General features: G+C 36.3%; 1 protein-coding gene across 48 annotated transcripts in view; it reads right to left on the reverse strand.

Moving 5' to 3' along the window:
- Positions 1-16,289, reverse strand: part of PLEKHA5 (pleckstrin homology domain containing A5) — a 241,574-nt gene that overhangs the window by 156,412 nt on the left and 68,873 nt on the right. For 4 of the 48 annotated variants that reach the window (XM_072765932.1, XM_072765931.1, XM_072765930.1 and 1 more), the window contains exon 1: positions 1,548-1,704. The exons of 40 other annotated variants lie outside the window; for them this stretch is intronic. The gene's annotated coding sequence lies outside the window, so the exon portion shown is untranslated. Of the gene's footprint in view, positions 1-1,547; positions 1,737-16,289 lie in introns of those variants that run through there. 4 more of the 48 variants (XM_072765924.1, XM_072765923.1, XM_072765936.1 and 1 more) reach the window with 3 other exon arrangements.

Genomic DNA, 16,289 nt, shown 5'->3' on the forward strand with positions numbered 1-16,289 from the left:
GGATTCTGTAAAAGCAACACTTGTTTGTTTTTTTACCACAGTAACTATCTGTGAATGACTTACAGCCCTTATGCATCTTTGCAATAGTCCAGGAAATAATCTTATTACATTAGAAATCTTAAATGAATCTATTATTACCACGGTTAAGTACTATACTAAAAATAAGTGGAAATAACTGTGTGCATGCTGCCCAAGGTCACACAAGTGAGTCAGTATGTATAAGTGGAACAGATTTCTTGAGTATTATCACTTAGTCCTCATCTCTAACTGCTAACCCTCCCTTTTCACGAATATACAACCTTAAGTATACACCCACCTCCTTCACATGTGCCAATCCTGGAAAATGGCATAGTGGGGGCAGCTCACAAAATAAAGCTATTTCAGGAAAGCATCACATAATTGCTTGGCATTTGAAGGCACTAAGCCTTTAGTATTCTCTTCCTATTCCTCCTACCCCACCACATTGTTTTTCTAGAACTCTTTAAAACACCTTCTATACCTCAAATTCCCTACTTTACTGACATTTACTAATAAATATGATCTTCCCCCAAGGAAATAAATTTGGTAATTCTATGCCTTTTCTTCAAATCTTTATGAACTATAATGATTTCTCTCATGTAGAGTATGCAATTTTAATTTCCAGAATACCCTGAAGGTTTGGCTGCCAAGTTTATCAACAATAAATATAAATCAAAATCATGTTCATTATGAAATAATAATTTATAGACTTCAAATATTGTTTGATATTATAAGAACGCAACATGGAAAAAATGCACAAAACTTCCCTCTTTAATTTCATGGTAGAACATGAACACTTGGATAACAAAAACAACCACAGTACACTTCCTAGCAATCACCATAATATGAGCTCAAGAGAAGTAAAAAGAGCTTAAAACGGCTAAACTATTATTATACTCCAAACACTTCCATAGCTACTTCAATAACTAAAAACAGAATGGATTCTAAATATGAATATTGAGTAACTGCAGCATATTTCACAAAGTGTTGTCAATTTCATTCTATTTTCGAGTACTGTAAATGACCAATTATAAAGTCAACTGATTTTTGAATCATCTATATAACAGTATGTACATATAGTATAACATATCCTCTCATTTTTTCAAGAATTCTTGCTTTTTTATGCTAAATGAGTCTTACCACTACTTTTTAAGATGAAGTGTAAAAATATGAAAGCAAAAATTATAATTTCATAAAAATACAAGAACTAAATGCTAAACTGTTCAAACAGACAAATCCTGAGCTCCCTTAGCACACAATTCTGCCAGCATTATTCAGCACCAGTAAGCGAATGAAATTTGTGGAGAACACGAAGGAGTATCATCATAGCAATTTATGAACTTGTCACCTCAGAAATGTACTGAAAATATTTCATAGGAGTGAGATTTGGATGGCAGAAACAAATTTCTCCTAATCTCAGCTAAGTTACTTGCTACATAAAGCTTCAGCTTACTACAAAATAAGCAGCAGATAGAAGAAACAGCCTTGCTAGGAATTATAAAATAGAATAAAACAGCTAGTTAACTCACCAAATAGTCTTTTGCTAAAAACCTGCATTCTTCTTTTTGTCTCAGGTTCCTGGTTTCCAAAGACAAAATTACATGCCCTCTGACAGAATCATGACAAAGGGCACACAGTGGTGAGCTCTTTCCTGCTCTTCCCACTAGAAGAAAACTGAACCTCACTGCAGTCTCCAAGAGTAAGTACTTCATATGAGCATGCTCAGTATCTAATTTAAATGACTTGGTATTTCATCTCAGCATGTGATGGCCTACTTCCAAACAAACTCAGAGAGCTGCAAATTCAATCGAAGATCATTAACTGCAATAAACTAAACAGAACCACCAAATGATAATTGATTTTGTTTCTGACTTCATGATTTTTGTGGTTCATTTAACTTGATGTGCCTGGAAATAATTATTTTTATACTTAAAAAAAATTCTTAGGTTTCAATATTTCACTAACTATGTCAACATAGGTATTTCCCCAAAATACTGGAAATATCAAGGCATGCAGGTATGACCCCCCCAAAAAGTAAATGTGACCACTGATAAATTAGGCAAACATTTCATATTTTACTTTTTAACCTTTTATTCTGTATCTCTGCTATTCAACAAATAAAACAATCTACAAACTATTAGTATTTTAACTTTTCCTTTGGAAATATTAGTAAGCATCAATAAACTAAAATGTTCGGTATCTTTATTAAATATGTCTGCTTTCTTGAAAATATATCAGTAAGGATTTTTCTCATCTATAGATTATACGTTATATAATAGATTATATGCTTATATAATAACAGACCTCAGCAAAATTTTGATAAAAATATAAAAAGGATTAATAATTGTTTCTGCATTTTCAAGAACTTTTACAAAATGCTACACACACACACAATCAATAAAATGGTTTACATATGAATGCTTATGCAATCAAATAGCTAATTTGCCTGGTATGCTGAGCAAGCTGCTGCAAAGGCATATATAGTTTTGCATGATGGAAATATGGTCAAGAAGCTCCCGATGCCCATTTAAATCTTTCAGGGGAAAAAAAAAAAAATCTAGCACAGCAGATACAGCCCCACCAAAAACCAGCAGACAATTCTTATGAATCCACTTCCATTTTCACCTTGGGCAAAAATTGGAAGTGTTCATACAGTTGACACACCAAGCCTAGAATAGCAAACCACAGGCAGAGTGGGGCTACACCATCTTTAACTGGGTCCATATACTAATTTATGATTGTCCTTTCTTCACAACCATTCTTGGTTACTTCTACATTTCCCCATCATTAAATACCTAACTAACCCACACACAAATGTCTCATTTTATGAACAGTAGCCTTACTTCCCCCTTCCCTCTTGACCCCAAATTAATCTGGAAGACCTGGGAAAATAAGAAGGCATAAGAAACAGACAAATTCAATAAGATAAGGCCCCTCATAGATGGTAAGACAAGATCATTAAGAGGTTTAGAGAAGTCATAAAAAATAAAATGTTAAAAAAGAACATGAGAACTGTTTATGGAACCACACCTACCTAATTCCAACACCTTTAAAAAAAAAAGTGTAAAGTTCAAAGAAAGCTACCAATACATCATTTTCTTTAGCATTCTATCAAAGCAACTCATCTACTGCCAGTGAGTGTTAGGTAGGTTTAATTGCAAGGTCTGTGGGCAATGTATGGTACATAAGCACTCTCTCCCTAAAGAAAAAGCCCAGGAAAAGCAGAAGCACAGAATAAAAGCAAATACCAAGAGTCATACAATATATCAAACAAAAAGTGTCAAAATGCATATGTTTTATGTACTGCTATGTCTAATAAATTCTGTGTACAGTATGTGGCAGGGTAAGGATTCTGTTAAAAAGAGTTTCTAGAAAACTATGACCTCTGAAGGAGAAAGGAAAGTTCTTCACTGAAAACAAACAAATCTACTTCTGATTTATAAATATTTATTGAGCACATGTTATATATGAGACATGGTGCAAGGCAATGCACAGTGGAAACAAAAACAAGGAGGGCGATCTCTGTTTTCAAAAGAGCTTATAGATGATAAGGCAAAAGGAGTACGTGTCGCTAATCCAAGATGATCACAGCAAAAGAGAGATAGATGTTTTGCTGCGCTGGGGGGTTTAGAGGGATGAGAGAAAGCGTTCTGATGAGGAAAATTTAAAGAAGATTCTGGGAGAGGGTGACCTTTTTGAAATGCTGTAAATGAACACTGAGGATCGGGACCAGAAAGAAACAGGGAAGAGGAAAACAGCCAGGTAGGGGGCAGAGAAATAGGGCATGAGAGGACTAAGAAGTGGCGTGGGGACTGGAGAACTTGTGGTATGGTGTGAATCACAGGAAGAAGTGTAGGCTGTCCAAACTGGGAAGAGAGAAAAGAGAAAACGCAAGATAATATTCAGGGAGCACAGAATCTGGAAGCAGAAGGCAAGAAGTGCTTTACACCCTGGATAATGGAGGAGCCAGGGTCATGTGCTAAACAGCTGAATGAAGGAGATAACTTTGGAATGACAGGCAGATGCAAAAATAGGTAAAAAGAGACATTAATTCCAGCACACTGGCACAGCATGCACATTTTTTAACTCACGTTTTGAATGCTTCCATATCACTTAATAGGTCTTTAACCTGAATTTCCTCTCTCTTCTACATTCGACTTTAGCATTCTGATTTAAAATTGAGGTCATCTTGTAATTACATTTACCTTTGATCTTAATTAGAGGTCCTATTTTTTTTTTAAATCTTTATCTCCTGCCACTCATTCTTTAATTTACTTGCTTATCCTTTCTCTACCTACAATATTTGATAAAATGTTTCCCCCAAAGGCTACTCTGATAAGAATGAATGAATTTGTAAAAATTTGACAAAAGATAGAATCCATTTCTATTGACAAGTGAGTAACCTCTGAAGACTGTACACAGTTCTGGAGCATTATACTGCACATAGACACAGGAGGATGGATGGATCTCGCCATGACTAAACATACTTGCCATTCACTGGATCCTGAACCACAAGAGAGGGAACGGGAGGAGGGAGAACGGAAGTGTACATGAGCCTTTGACTGCAATTTGCTGTCATTTTGGATTTTTAGCATAGTTCACAACAGAATCACCTGTGTGGCTGAGAAACAACTTAGGCACACACATTCAGAGTCCAGAAATCTTTCAATCTGATCAAGGTGGGGCCAGTCATTATGAAGAAGCTCTCTATACGATTGTGCAGTTCCTCTGGCAAAGAGCCACTCATTGATACACGGGGAGAGACAGACACAGAATAATGAAGTACTGACACTATACAACTCGTTGGTAAAAGATTCCTATTTACTGTTTCCTGCTTTCTCAGAGATCTTCTGATGGTATTTAAAAAAGTGGAAACATTTTCCTTTTTAAAAATACTCCATCTTAATATAATGAAATTAGGAATTCTTTTCAAATATATATAGCAAGAAAGTGAGTCCCAGGAAGTGTACAATGACAAAGAAAAAATAACTGAAAGAGTCCCTACAAAATCTGGAGCATATATTTGCAAGAATCTTGGGCAGCGACGCCTGGGTGGTCCAGTGGTTAAGCGTCTGCCTTCAGTGCAGGGTGTGACTCTGAAGCCCTGGGATCGGGTCTCAAATCGGGCTTCCTGTATGGAGCCTGCTTCTCTCTCTGCCTCTCTCTCGAATAAATAAATAAAATCTTAAAAAAGAAAAAAAAAAGAATCTTGGGCAAAGGCATACATTTTCCATAATAATTTATCTTAAAAAAACCCCATAAATTTTAAAACCTATTTCGTAAAATAAACTTAAATATCCTTGTGACTTTTACTGCAGTGATAAGCCCTTAGCACCTACTTTGCATGTGGCCAGATAATGTACAGACCTAATTATACATGATTTTGGCATTCAAATGGTCTCTTGCGATAGACAATGCTTAGACTATAAGACAATCTTTCGTGCTTTACTAGAAAAACAAAAGCAAACACAAAACAATTTTGATTCTGAATAAAGACATAAGAGTATTTTTAAAATATCGCACTGTGTACATGAAAAGAGAAAATGAGGGTGGGGCAGGACTATTTCCTGTTTTCTATTAAGAGACAAAGCAGCATTTCTTTTTTTTTTTTTTTTTTAAGATTCTTATTTATTTATTCATGAGACAGAGAGAGAGAGAGAGAAAGAGGCAGAGACACAGGCAGAGGGAGAAGCAGGCTCCATGCAGGGAGCCCGATGTGGGACTCGATCCCAGGTCTCCAGGATCATGCCCAGGGCTGAAGGCAGTGCCAAACAGCTGAGCCACCGGGGCTGCCCCAGAGCAGCATTTCTTAATGCTCCTTCCCCAACATCAGAATAGTCCTATTTTTCCCATTCTACTTGAGGATATTCTTAATCAGTTAGTTAAAATACAATCATTATTATAATAGAAATTTATAACATAAAAAACAATGTGTTCCTTTTATTTACTCATTCAGCCCACAAATATTTATCAAGTATTAACTTTAACAGACATTGTGGTACATATTAATTAGGGATATGGGTGTACAAAGGTACAAACCTCTCACAGAGCTTACATTCTCATACGGGAGTAGATTTAGCGAACAATAATATGTAAGATGGTGGAAAAGGGCTGAGTGACTGGGTGAATAGTCCGGTCAGGAGAAGTCCTGAAGATGCAGCATTGAAGCGCCAGCTTGAACAATGGCTGTTAGTCTAATAAGGGCTTTACTGGCAGCATATCTGAAGAAAAGGAAGGCTTCTGTGAGCACAGTGTGGTGCAGTGAGGGGAAAACAATTAAGAGATGAGGTCTGAGAGGCAGCGGGTCAATTAGTGTTCGATTTATAAACCAGAAAAGGGACTTTGGAAAATATTCTAAATGCTACAGAAAGCCACTGGAAGGCTGTGTGGTATGATCTCTTTTGCAGCTTTACATTCTAAGAAGATGCCTCTGGCTACCATATGGAGAATGGATTGAAATGGGTCATGTAGCTGCTGCTACTGTCTGGATGAGGGAGGACAGAGGCAGATTCATGTGGGATACTTTTTGCAAAGAAGACGAGTCAACCGGGCCTACTAAGAGATTGGAGAGGAAGGAGGAAGGGTGAAGAGAGTAATTAAGGATCCTGGAAGGTTTTTTGTTTTTCTGATTATGTCTATGCAGAGAGATCAGTGAGTACAGACTTGGAAAAAGGTCTAGGTGCAAGATGTAGATTTATGGAAGACTGGTATGTGGTGTGCAAAGAGCCTTGGAAGTCAATGAGGTGACCTAGAAGATAACACAGGATAGATGCTATGCTTTCATCAATCAACCGTGCCTACTATGTGTAGTAGGGCCTTATGCTAGGTGTTTGGTGTATCTGAGGGGGAAAAAAAAAGAAAAAAACACGACAAACACAAAATCCAGATCCTTGCCCTCATGGAACTTATACTCTATCAGAGATGATAAACATAATAAATGAGTAATCCATGTAGCATGACAAAAGGGGTAAATACTATGGAAAAAAGAAAAAAGTCAGAGATGTGGCTATGATAATGTGGGTTACAGTAAGCCTCAATCAAAAGATGAGATGTGAGCAAAAAGCCAGGCAGAGGGAATGGTCAGAGTCAAGGCCCTGAGGCAGTAATAAGTAAGATCTTCCAAAGTAAATTTCACTGGCATATTTGAAGAATGGAAGAGAGACCAGAATGGCTACAGCAAAAGAAAAAGAGCTTGTAAAAGAGTAGCAGAAAAGCAGTAAGAAACCCAGAAGTACATGATGGCATAGAAGCCAAGTGGGAAAAGGTGTTAAGGAGTAACTATACTGAAATGTAGCCAAGAAGGTAAGATCAGAATGAAGAGGTTCTTAATGTTCTTTTTTTTCTTAATGTTCTTAATGTTGAAAGAGCAACAGTAGAGAAGAGGACTATCTCTGCAGAAGGGCAGGGAAGGAGGTACATTTGGCAAGGGGTATATTCATTTCTAAAGGTAATAAGACAAGTTGGCTCTCAGAACTTTACTAAATTCTTGATTGATTGCAGCCAACAAAAGAGGATTTAAAATTTTTTAGTCAATATCATCAATCAATTCTGGCATCCAAAAAGCCCATTCTGCTTATTTTCTCACTCCATTAATTATAAACCAACCCAAAATCACTACTCCATGATTTTCTAAAAATAAAGAAAAAGAAAAAGAAAAAAAAAAAAAAAAAAAGAAAACAAAATCACAGACAGAACAGAAGCTAAAAACTCCTAAGCCAGAACAGCAGCTTCCGCAGCAACATGACACCAACTACCATTTGTTGAGAATCATTCCAGGTATTGTGATATTATATGACTGATCTTTTGTTTGCACAAGAACAGTCAGATAGGTTTTACTATACACAGTATATATAAGGACAGGTGAACACGACAGAAACTATCCAGGGTTGTGCTGCTCGGAAACTGAATGAAAGAATCCACGTTCTTTCTACTCTGCTCTATCTACTCTGCCACATAGTGTCTCCCTTCTATTCATATTCATCTAAAACCAGAGGGCAAACGGGTAGGTTTTCTTCTTGCTTTGTTAAACACTCTTGTTAGCTAGATAAGGTGTAACGTTCATTCTTTACAGTTCTATAACCATTAACATTGCTGCACTAACAAATAGACAACTTCCTCAATTTTTTGTCTCCTTCCTCTCTCCTACCCATCTATCCATCCATCCCTTCCTTTATTTCATAAATACTACTACTATATACAAGTAGATACTCTGTACTAAGGCATTTTAGAAAAGTTAGTTTTCCAAAATAATAATGCCTTCCAAAATAAGCATTGCTGCTGTATGAAAAGCATAATTTGCCAATACATCAACAACGATCATAGAATTGTGTGCTTTATTCAAATAAGTTACAAAAATGACACCAGGAATTAGGTTAGATATCTTAACGTTCTTTTGGAAAAAACACTTTTTGATAATTCATGGTCCAAATTTTTTTTATTACACATTTATAACCATATATAAGATTTACAGTCTAATGACCTATGAAGAATCAACTTAAGTCATTTATTATGTGGTAATTTAAAAATTTTGATTGAGATAGCTCATCCCTAAAATTTTTTAAATGATCACTGACATATAAATTATAATCTGCTGAAAACTGAGAAAAGAAAAAGAATTCTTAAGGAGTTTAAGAAAGGGTCACAAGCTCTCATGATACAAACAAAATCCCATTCAAGAAATTAGACTCAAAACATCATTAAAGTCGTGGGAAGAACATAACCACTGCTTTTAAAAAATTATCTAAATTGATAAACTTCAGTCATCTCAATTAGTGTATGCAAGGCAAACACCAGATGCTCATTAGGCCAAGTTATATAAACAGCAGAAAGAGAAAACAAGATGCCAAAAGTCAAGAGAATAATCAATAGGAATGGCTGCATAAATTAACTTCTGTACTGTGGAACATGTCGTGCAGCTGGTAAAAATAGTAAGGCATAAAGAACAGTGTGTCCTGTCATGGAAAGTATCTATGATATATGTATATTATCTTGGGTAAAGGAAGCGGGTAGGAGAATAATAAATGTTAACGGTATGGATAAAGGCTACTTTCATTTTTTTACTTTATACCATTTTGTGCTAAACTGTTTTAGTACTATGTATTAGTTATGTAATTAACAGTTAAAAAAAAAGGAAAGGAAATGGAAAACGGAAGAAGGGGTGGGAAGGAGGGAAAAGAAAATGGGAGGAAAATAATAGGAGCTGAGAACAAGATGACAGATTTATGGGCTGGCAGTGTGATGTGGAGACATCTGGAGTGAGATGTCCCCAGATTCAAGTCCTAGTCCTCCTGTTACTGAATTTGGGCAAGTTAAACTCTCCAACATTCAGTTTACTCATGTGGTGAGTGAGGATAAAACACTATTTTTTACCCTATGGACTTACTGAGAGCATTAAACGAGCCAATTTTTGAAATGCACCTAGCACAAAGCCTGAAATAGTGTGAGTGCCCAATCAATGGTAGCTACTGCTATTTTCTAAAATTAAAATGCAAAAAAAACTTCACTTCTAAATCTTTTCCTCTTGATACTGTATCTTATAATCTTTTTTTTAAAAAAAGATTTTACTTATTTATTCAGGAAAGACCCAGAGAGAGAAAGGAAGAGACGTAAGCAGATGGAGAACCAGGCTCCAGGCAGGAAGCCTGAACTGGGACTTGATCCTGAGACGGAGGATCATGCCCTGAGCCAGGGGCAGGTGCTCATCCGCTGAGCCACCCAGGCATCCCGTCTTATATCTTAACCATAATATTATACTCTGGTATAAATTCTGCTCACTCATTTAGAAAAGTAGGTTTTAACAATGAGCACAAAGTCAACCCGGTAGGACAACATATGCTGGTGGTACTATTAGAAACATATTTCACCTAGGATTTCCTTGTCCACCTGCACAGGAGTGCCTACTTCCTTGTTCTTCCTCATATAGCCCTGAGCCCTAAACTTTGTGCTAATTATTTGGAAATTTCACTTTTCAATTTGTCTGCAGCATATCATTAAGGCTGGCAAGTGCCTTTATCTCAAGTCATTCCACAGTAGAAGGATAGGAAATGAAATTACTCATGGGCATGTTCTCAAGACTGTACTTCCATGTTAAAAAAAAAAAAAAAGGTTGGGGGCAAAACTCTAATCATAAACCATAACAGATTTCAAAGTAAATTAAAAAATCCCTAACTTCTAATTTGAAGTCAGAAATATATTAAAATGTTTAAATTGGTTTTTCACAATAACCTAATTCAGTCAACATAATATTCACATTTGCTTTTCAAATGCTGGCTTCACCTGTTCTCACATGGGCCCTATTCAAAGCTCATGAATTTTCTTAATAAGCAAAGTCTTGCTTAATGAAGCATTATTCTTGTGAATCTTACAATAGTCTGTCCCTCCCTCTTCTAGTTAATAAGACTTTTCTTCTAAAAAAAAATTAAAAACACTGTTAACACTGCACCCTCTTTAATGTTTAAAAGTTCACTTACATGCTATTGTCCTTAGATTTATGGATCTGAATCAACACTCCAAAGCCTAATCTTGTATTTAAGTGTAAAATTTAGAGCAGGGGGTCAATAAACTTATCCTTCAGAGGACAGTAAGTATTTTAGGCTTTGAGCACAGTCTTTGTCACAAAACTATTGCTTCTGCTATCACAATAGAAAGCAGTCACAGAAATATGGAAACAGATGAATGTGGCTGTGTTCTAATAAAATTTTATTTATAAAACCAGACAGCAAAAAAAAAAAAAAAAAAAAAAACCAGACAGCATGATGGATTTGGTCCACAGGCCCCTGTTGCCAAATCCTAATCTAAAGTAAGTGGAATGTTATGACAATCTTCTATGTATCTTCTCTTTAAAGGTGTAGTAACACATGTCTCTGCCCAATTGGGTCTAAAAGGTTATTTTACTTGTTAATGATTAGTATTCTCCAATTTTACTGAGAGCAAATTATTTTCTATTCTTAATAATTTCATCTAGGGTCTTCCCAGTATTTATCTAATTTTTCATAATTCTGTACTTCATCAAGAATCTCATTTTCTGAAATTTATCATTTTTATACCTTTAAATTCTCTCCAAATTCCTGTGAGAAGTAGAAATGTCAATACTTCTCTACAAATGCTTTACAAAATTCAAAAATAAAACAAAGGCAGCCCCAGTGGCACAGCGGTTTAGCGCCGCCTGCAGCCCAGGGCGTGATCCTGGAGACCCGGTATTGAGTCCCACTTCGGCTCCCTGCATGGAGCCTGCTTCTCCTCTGCCTGTGTCTCTGCCTTTCCCTCTTGCTCTGTGTCTCTGATGAATAAATAAAATAAAATCTTAAAAAATAAAAAAATAATAAAAAATAAAAAAAACATGTTTACTTTTTCCTTCGTTAAAAATTCAAGGCAATCATTAATAAAGATACCTGTTTATGTTATGGTAGCTAGTTTCTAAGATATCCCCCAAGGATCCTCATCTCCTGGTATTCAACACCCTCGCAGTACCCTTCACTGCTGCTTCTGCCTTGGTTTCCTGGACAAAGCCAGGTGCCAGGTCATGAGGGCACGGAACCCTGTGGAGAGGCCCACATGGAGAGAAACCAATAGGCAGCCCCATCTTGCCGGCCATGTGATCCTCCAGCTGAACCTTTCAAAATTTCAGAGACTGAACTCCAGCCAATATGGAACTAAAACCATATAAGACACCCTAAGCCAGAACTGCCCAAGACACCCTAAGCAAGCAGCTCCAGAATTCTTGCGCCACAGCAAACATGAATAATAAGAAATGATTACTGTAGTAAGTTTGGGAAGATTTGAGGACACAGTGGATCCTCCTTACTGGATTAGATTACAGTTTAGCTTATTTTGTATAACTTAATGAATATTATGGTTCATGGCAGCTGCAGTTGATAAACAAATATCTCCTGTCTTGCAATAAGATGAGTTCAGGGGACAAGACCGATATTACCAAGAAGCAATTAGGCTGCATAGCAGTGATGACTGCTTGCTGTTTGTTCAAAAGCATTCAATGTTAACTCAATGCTTGCTGTGTGGAAAGCTTTGTGCCAGGATATAAAGATAGTTTAATTTCTCCATAGATGCACATGACTCATAATAACAGTTATAAGCAAAAAAACAATCCTGACTTCACCACATCGGTGCCCATGTAAATCTCACTATTGCACAGGGCAATATTTGTAAACTCTGGTCTAATCCATTAGAGGCTAATGACATGCAGTTAATGGGATGCTTTCTACCAGCACTTCAAATCATGAAACAGAAGAGGAGATACAAGTAGTATGGGGAAAGTATTTTTTCATTTCAATTTTATATAAAAAAAGTATTTGTATGTGAACAATACATCATGAAATAATAGGTATTTCTTACTGTGGATCATGGTCAAAAAAGTTGAAAATCAGTGACATTAAATACCAATGGTAACATCCTTAGCAATTACGGATGAGTCACCACGTTCCCAGTTCTTACCCATCCCTTTCTTCTGACTTCTCTTCTGCCCGCCTGCTAAACACCTGGGCTTCACAGCTCATTTTGTTTTCACATTGAGATTTTTAAATCTCTGTGGAAATTGGCTCTGACCTAGTTGGTTTTTTTCCTAATCTCAGTCCTGCCCATTTTGAAAATAGGAAAGTCTCTTCTCCTTGGGGATACCTCTTTTAAAACACAGTTAGTGGTTGACTCAAGAGTGAGGCAAATAATAAAAGGAAGATCATATGGGGAACTTGAAATAACACTCAGATTACTGAAATTTCTAACTAAATGAATCATATTCACTTCTCCAACATGTTGGAAATAATTAGATACACTGGGCTTATAGGGTTGGTACTCTATAATGCTCAGAAACAATATATTTTCCACTAGGTGGACTCTCAGATTGTTGTGATTTATAGGCAGTAAAGTTCAATGGTTTTATGACAAAGCCTGTAGAAACAGAAGTATCCTGAGTCCAAGAATTACCTCCAGTTCTCGCTTTTGTAGTGTCTAGCACAGGCTTTGCACTAAACTGATAAATGTACAACTATATTTTTTAAAGATCTTATTTATTTATGTAAGAGAAAGAGAGAGCAAGCAGGGGGAGGGGCGGAGGGAGAGGGACAAGCAGACTCCCTGCCAAGCAAGGAGGCCAATGACTCAGGGCTTGATCCCAGGACCCCGAGATCATGACCTGAGCCACTCAGGTGCCCAATGAACAAATATTTTTAAAAAGACTTTGGAAAATTAAACAAAAATTATCCAATCAAGTGATAATTAATTTACTTATTTATAATGCTTTAAGAGAAAGGCATTGTTAACTGTAAGAAAGTGTTCCTAGCTTTAAACCAGTATTTCTACCACTGAAAATATAATACTAATAAATAGAGCTAAACATTTCTTTGAACTGTCTAATTAAGAAGATGTCGGGATTACTCCAAAATGAGTCAGGATAAGCAAAAATGGTCAGGGTAATGATTCTGTTGTGCACTGACAGTCTTCTTTCTACCAAAAAGGCACAATGAAGCTTAAGAGAAGCTATGGGAAAAATGATACTAAGACTCAGCTGATTAATAACTTCTAAAAAACAAGCTACAAAGAGGAAAATGGGGAATCAACATGCTGTAACCAGACCTCAACATTTAATAAGGAAATGGATTGATGTCTTTTGAGAAGCAGAGAAAAGCAAGTAATCAAATTCCTCTAGAATGAGATCAAGCAAAGGAGAAGAGTATTAAATCACAAAAAGTCTAATGAAAAAAAGTTCTGGCATTTTCCAAAGTTCTTCTAAGCAACATCCGATTTTTTTTTAAATTATTCAAAAAGCAGTTGTTTTTAGGTCAATAAAATTTTAGCACAGTTATGTCATCCTCATCCTATCATTGGTCTAAACAAGACCTAAGAACTTGCACTCCAGTCTGTTCATTGGCCTAAATTGCAGAAAATGTTGGCATTTGCCAAATTTCTTTTTCTAGCCCACTCTGAGTTCCAGACTAGTATACTCAACTGCGTGCCTGAAATCTCTCTACTTGGATTTTCCCACAACCATTTAAACTTCCCCTACTAAGAACCGAATCTCTTGACCTTTCCATCCTTCAATCCAAAACTCTTCCTCACTCCCCACCTTACCCCACCCTCCAAAAAGAATAAACCATTTTTTCTCATTTCAAAATATGGAACTTCCAAACCAGCTGCCAAAGTCACAAAGCTGGAAATTATTCTTCCCCTATAATCCAACAAATCTGTATGTGTGGATCTCCAAAATCTCTCTCCAATTAGTCTACTTTCCTGTATCTCTGCTGACAATTCCCGTAATTCATGCAACACCTTTTCTCATTTGGATAAATGCAATAGCTATTTAACTATTCTTCTTTTTCTATTCTAAGTCTTGCATCATTTAATTCTCCACTCAGCAGAGTAGTATACAAAATGTCACTCTATTTAAAACTTTCAGTTTCTGAAATAAAGTGCTAAGACCTTAATCGGGCTGTAAGTCCTTGCAGTGTGGTCCCTGGACCTGTCTCCAGATGCAGATGGGGAGGCTCCCAACGTCCCTTACTTCTCCAGGGAATCCAGCTGCCTTCAGATCCTGTGAATCTTTATTTATTTTTTTAAAGATTTTATTTATTTATTAATGAGAGAGAGAGAGAGGCAGAGACACAGGCAGAGAGAGAGACGCAGGCTCCATGCAGGGAGCCGGATGTGGGACTCGATCCCGGGTCTTCAGGATCACGCCCTGGGCGGAAGGCAGGCGCCAAACTGCTGAGCCACCCAGGCATCCCAGATCCTGTGAATCTTTATAACTTATAAGGTTTCCTCCCAGCAAACTAACTCCCACTACTTATCTGTCAGGTCTCAGCTTAAGTACTTAAAAATATAATTTACCTCTGTGGTTATTAGTCTATTGTCCATCTCTCTCTCTTCTGCGCTTACAGCTTCAAAAATTCAGTGACAGCGCCTATTTTGTGCAACACTAACCCCAGAAGCCACAAGAAGCTTTGGTATATTAATAGAAGCCCAATAAATATTTGTTCAGGGAAAGGACTTTCTTTTAAATTTATCTCACCACTAATATTACATCATGCCTTGATATATAAATTATAAATGTAAACAAATAATCACAAGATAAAATATGAAATGAATAAACTTACAAGAAAATATAATCAATGAAATATGTTCTAAAGAAAATAATCTCAACATATATCATAAATCTATCCATTTGCCTTTCAGGATTACAAACTTATAAATATATTAATTTTGTAAGTCAAATTAGCAAAATAAGACCCTGAAGATAAACAAGCATTACAGGCTGTTAGATAGTTATTCCATGGAAACATTTATTCTAGGTTGGCTATTACCGGAAGCATCAATGAAACTGCAGAGCCAGGAACATCATTTCTAATATGGTTTGTCCCTAAAATAGTACTGAAATGATTAGATGAAAAACAGATGTACAATTTTAATATTTTAAATTGTTTATATTCTTCTTATACATTCACAATACTGAAAGTATCATTATTATATTTTTTAAGTGAACATACTAACCCGAAAACAGATGTTATTTATGAAAAAATGTATTAAGACAGAAAACAGAACAGGAAAATAACTTGGGGGGAAGGCAGCAGGGACGAGTAACAACGTTAATTTTCCTTACTAATTTTACTTCAAAGTCCTTATGTTCTTAATACTAAAATTCTGGTTTAAACAGTTCTCAAGTTCTGTTCATTTCTGATCTTAATGACCTAGCAATGATTAAGCCTGCATATCATGAAGTGGCCACATTCTCCTTATCAATAATACAGTCAATTATTCTCATTTTTCATCATGACATTGATGAGACTAGCAGAGTTCTGACAGGCTGTAGACCCAGAATGGTGTGCTGCTGCTCAAATTAAAATATACAAGTAATTTGGCAAAGAAATCTTTGAAAAACAAGCATTAGTTTCTATGAAACTTGGTCAGCCATCACTAAGCATTCTCTTTGCAGAAATACTTCTCACTACTGAATGGCACAGAAATATAAATTGAAATAGATCACATTAAAAAAAACTGAAATGTTCCAGTCTCACGTTCATATAAGTATGTTCTCATAAAACTCATTTGTTACCACTCTTTTCCCGTATTCCTAAATGCTCCATTTAAAAGTATCAGCATGGGAACACTTGAGTACTTAGCAACATTCTCCTAGGAGAATGAAGTATGAAAATTGAAGTGACAATGAGCTGTTCTGATTTTTCAACCCCATATTTCACTCTAAAATACTTCCATTTGAAGATTTACTTGTATCTTCTCCATGCAGGCCTCAAGTCATTGACTAC

Source organism: Vulpes vulpes, chromosome 8 (assembly GCF_048418805.1).
Source record: "Vulpes vulpes isolate BD-2025 chromosome 8, VulVul3, whole genome shotgun sequence".
Lineage (NCBI taxonomy): Eukaryota > Metazoa > Chordata > Mammalia > Carnivora > Canidae > Vulpes > Vulpes vulpes.